The 5,169-nt window shown below is 37.7% G+C and overlaps 1 long non-coding RNA gene across 1 annotated transcript; it reads left to right on the forward strand.

Annotated features, from left to right (window-relative positions):
* Positions 1 to 239: 239 nt before the first annotated feature.
* Positions 240 to 4,490, forward strand: LOC138920075 (uncharacterized). Its single transcript, XR_011430733.1, has 3 exons — positions 240 to 498; positions 3,018 to 3,161; positions 4,268 to 4,490. It is a non-coding gene; the product is annotated as an uncharacterized lncRNA (long non-coding RNA).
* The last annotated feature ends 679 nt before the right edge of the window (positions 4,491 to 5,169 follow it).

Genomic DNA, 5,169 nt, shown 5'->3' on the forward strand with positions numbered 1-5,169 from the left:
CTTCCCTGAAGTTTCAGCATCTTGCAATGCTCCATTAAAAAAACAAACAAACAAACAAAAAACCTCTCATGTGATTGTGATAGACTCAGTAGTCTATATTTGATGATTAACTATGAGCTCCTTTTGGGGCTGAGGTGGGGAGAATAAACCAGAATTTATTGTGTGACTGATGCATTCTCTCTCTTATTTTCAAAATGATTTTATAAGATAGAGATCATTATATTTATTTTATATTTTAGAAAACTGTCCCAGAGTCACACAACTAATGCAACTAGTGAATTGAAGATTCAAACCCTGGAGTTGCCTTGAAGCTGGTTCTAAGGAAAAGTAATACGAATGAAGCAACTTTGGACAACATATATTCTGTAGGCAATGGAAAGTGACCAAGATCAAGCAGAAACTGGAATGGGTTTTACCCTTGGAAGAAGGGACCAGCATTGGGTGATGTTCCCATACTTTACAACTTTTAACACAAGGAGAGGCCTCACTCAGCACCATGTGAGTAGGCTAAAACTCAATAAAACCCACAGGCTTTTATCTGGTTTGAGGAACCAGAGGACAGAGTCCAGGATTACCCAGTTACTGAAAAGAGAGAGAATCTTAAAAAGATAAGGATCACAAAGGAGAAGATCCAAATTTATGTAAAAACTCACCCAGTTCTCTTGCTGAGCCCTCAACAGTGGATGCATGGGGCAGAATCCAAGTATCCCAGTTAAGGCTAAAAGAACTGATCTGAGATTTGAACTGCCACCTACTGCAAGGAGCATAGGGCTTTGAGTCTGAATACAGCCAAGTTAAATGCTTACTAAAACAAAACAAGACAAAAACAGTAATAAAAACAAAACTCTTTGGAGGAACATAACAGAATCCAGCGTCTCTATGACATAACACTTACAATGCTCAGAATACAATCTAAAATTACTAGACATACAAAGAAACAGGAAAACATGACTTACACTCAGTAGCAAAGACATTAAATGAAAACCAATCTCAAGGAAGATGAATTTTGTGTCTCAACTCCCCTCAGGCCCAATAGCAGCCTGGCAGGAGGGAGAAGTAAGCTGGTGCAGATGATATTCAGACTCGTGGATCACTTGTCTGTGGGGATAGGATGCTCCAGGGAGGGATTATCAGTCAGAATCACAATTTCTATAGGTATGTGGAAAGGTCTGGCTCTCTATCCCCTGGTGTCTCTCGAAAGGGTGTAACTCAACAGTACGCCTTCCCAGACAAAAACAGTGCTTGTGGTCAGGCAGGTGCAAGGATTGGGATGCCATGGTTCACCACAGGGCTTTTATCATGTTTGGATCTAGAGCCAATCTTGTCTCAGAGAACCAGTGGGAATGGGTGACTACAGTACCACACTGCTGTGAATTACCATAGAATGCTCAGTTTAACAGATTATAATAAAGAGAGTACAGAGAGAGAAGAAAAAAGAGTTAATGACCAAAGGTTTGGGAGCTCCAACTTTAAATGGCTAGAGAGAGGAGGGTGGGCCTATAGTAGAGATAGAGAAGGGCCAGAGAAGTGGGAATAAAACCAAAACACTGTTGAGTCATAAAAGTCAAAGACCTGGCTCTCTATCATCTGGTGTCTCTCCAGAGGGTGAAGCTCAACAACAGGTCTCCCTGGACAGAAGCAGTGCTTGTGGTTAAGTACGTACAAGGATTGGGATTGTATGGTTTTCATGGGGTCCCACTCATGCTAAGAGAATATTTCAAGGAGGGGGTCAGGTCAATAGTTTTGAGTGTGGCTGAGAGATCAAGAAGGGTGGTCAATATTTTGTGCTTCAATTTACTTGCTTGTGACATGGACAAAGTTCAGATTAGCAGCTCCTATTTAGCAAAGGCATTCTGTAAAGCAATGACATTACTGAGATGGTAAGATGCTCTATACATTCAACTCCTAATTCCGTTCTAGCATATTCTAAATACTGTTGTATAATTCATCCTGTACTCATGTAAGGGATGCTATTGAAATCGTAAATGTGCTAATATTCTTCTAGAGTTTTGTTCTTTTAAAAATGTTTGGGTCCCTGATTTGAAGATGACGTCACTCAGAGCCACAATCTTGCCAATTAACTATGAGCCCTTTCTGCTTTTAGTCCCAACCATGGTCAACCCACTTGTATTATTCAACACATCAACATTGAGGGAGAGCCTAGGTTATAGCCTCTCAAACTGTTTTCAGTTCCAGTTCCAGAGGACAGCAGAAAATGTCAGTGCTTTCAGCACTGGAGAAAATGGATATGGTTTTAAGGATTATGCTTTAACAGAATTATTCTACAATTTAGTGCCAGGGTGGAGACTTCACCTGCCATAATGGGCTGGTAGCAAGTCCATCTATGGGAAGAAATTTCCTGGTGAGTACTCCATACCAAATCATATGAATTTTGAGATTTTATCCATGACAAATGATGGACACAACACAAATTGTTCCTGGTTTTTTCTCTACACTGTTAAGATTGAATGGCTGGATGGCAAGCATATGGTCTTTGATATGAATATTGTGGAATCTATGGAATGCATTAGATCTAAGATTGGCTACACAGCAGGAAGATTGCTATTAAGTGTAGGCAACTTTCATAGATTTAATTTTGCATTTTTATCTTAACCACCAAACAATTCCTTCTTTAGCAGAAGAGAACCACCCTCCATCCCTAGTTTGTTCTCATATCCTATAATCTTTGGGCTGTAATCATTTGCTGTAGTTGTTTGGCTTTGTATCTTCCTTACCTCCTTCCAAGTCTAGATGAATTTCACATTTAATTTTGTGATGATTAAATAAAAGCTAAACAAGAAACAATGTGCTTGTGTCCCTGTAGTGGTAAGCTCTCTCACCCCCTCAAATATAACCAAAAGAGCAGCAGTACAAACAACAACAACATGGCAAAAACCTTCCTGATCATTGTGATGGCAGAGTAACTTTCACTCCCAATACACAGGAGTTTAAAGTTCTACTAAGAGTTGTACCCTTAGGGTCTCAGCTTTCCCTCAATTTACCTTTTCTCTTTCCAGAAATCCTCATCCAGAAAACACAGTCAGCCAGGTAGTGTCAGCTTCTGACATCTGACAGCATATGTGACCTCAGAGGACACACTCTCTATAGGAAGCAGAGCACAGACTCATGGTTTGGCTACTTAATACCCTGACACACTTGAGGTATCCATAATGTTCTTAGTAGGAAGCTCTTTGTTTTATTAAATTTTGTATTTTGTATTTTGAAATTTTGAACATGAAGCTGCTTTTAAGTACTTGAAAGAATAGTGGAATCAGACCTCATGGTAGAGGTATCATTTCTTCTCATGAAATTGCTTTATTATTTTTGTTTTTATGTTTCTCTGTAATTCTTAGAGACAAGTCTTTGATTCCAAAAAAAAAATGTCTTATAAGAAAGGAATGCATGCCAACTTGAAGTTTCCATTTTTGATTGTTAAGCAAGCTCAGAAGGAAAATTAATTTGCCTAAGTTATGGTCAAGATATTTTTTTCTGCAATTAATTTCCCATATCTTTCATTTCCTCTGTGGAATATTAACAGCATATGGTTATTGGAGAACTCTGTTTGGGGTGAATCAAGCTCTCTCAGGTCTCTTTAATATTTGCCAGTCCTTCTACTTGACTTCAAATGACATGCTTAAGCATATGTTCAGGGTTTACCCTGAGGTTTTACTGAAACATAAGCTCATAGAGAAAGTAACAAGCAACTGCTTATCTGTCTAGATTGTCCAGGTTTACAGCAGAGCACATGGGGTCTCTGAGTGGTGATTTAATTTTATTCCCATTGGAATAAGTGGCAATTAGCTCCTTACAAATAGAATACAGAAGTATTCAATGATTTTTAACATGATAAAGTTCTAATGCAAGGTGTGCCTTTATTACCATTGTGGGTTTTAAATTCAGCCTTTGCAGGGCTCCCACTTCAAAGACTACTAGAAAGTGAGTGGCCACTGCAAACTAGGTGTGTGCTCTTGGACAAGTCACTTAAAGTGCTTGAATCTCATCAATAAAGTAAAACATGAATGATATGATCTATTTTCCCCAAATATGTTGCTCCTAACATTAGGAAATAATTTGAAACAATTCAAATTTTCAACATATGTTCTGGGGTCATTACTTTTTTTACTCTCTTTGCTTTTGTCTTTGTGCAGAATGTCTTGCTGATGAGCTTAGAGTTTAAAAATGAAGATGTCTTTATTCATGTTATGTTAAGTTTTACACTTATTAATATATAATTGATTTTCTATTTTCAATTCCCCTTTGACTTTAGGCCAACTCATATGACTTGTGGATTAAAACAGTATGAGCAGAATGACATATGTCATTCTAATGACATATGACTTCTAGGATTAAGAGGGAATGATGATTCTTCATTCTCCTGCTCCCTCCTGCGACTGTGACTAACCTGGGTCTCCAAGTGAAGATGATGTGGAGCAAACCCCTTCATCTACAAGTAATGGACATATATCATAAATAAATCTTTGCTGTTTAAACCGCTGAGATCTGGGGATTGTTTGTCACTGCAGCATAACCTAGCCTATCCTGACTAGCACAACTTTCTTCATCCATTTCAAGTCGATTATTGACAAGTAGCATTTTGGGGAATTTGTTGATTGTTACTTAGGTCAAAATTGACAGATAAACCATACCTCTGACACTGTAACACGACCTAAGAAGAAACTTAGCCATGATAGAGCTTTAGTTTACTCATCACTGAGCAAAAACTTGTAAGTGATCTAAACTAAACAAACTTTTGACCCCAGCTAGTATCGTTTTTCATCTTCCTGCAAAATATTTAGTAAACAATCAATTTCATTCAAAAATGAATTATAAGGGACCGTTTATATTCTTAAAATTTAAGAGATTACTTGTATAAACAATTGTTAGAAACCAACAAACCACTGCACATTTGACAGATATTTTTGTTGTTATTGTTTCTGTTGTTACATATGATGTTTGAATGGAATAACGTTTGCTACAATGAATTGAATCATTTTTAGGGTAAGAGAACTGACTCTAATCCAAATTTACCAAAATGACTTGAGTTCTCCTGGTTAGCCATTTAAAATAATTCCCTTGAAAGCAGGACTTGGAAATGCACTCCACAGAAAAAAAAGAGTTTTTCAAGTTTGCTAACGGGTACTTTATTGTTCCTATACTCCTGGGATCCTT

The sequence above is a fragment of the Equus caballus genome, chromosome 22 (genome assembly GCF_041296265.1).
Source record: "Equus caballus isolate H_3958 breed thoroughbred chromosome 22, TB-T2T, whole genome shotgun sequence".
NCBI classification, from domain to species: Eukaryota; Metazoa; Chordata; class Mammalia; order Perissodactyla; family Equidae; genus Equus; species Equus caballus.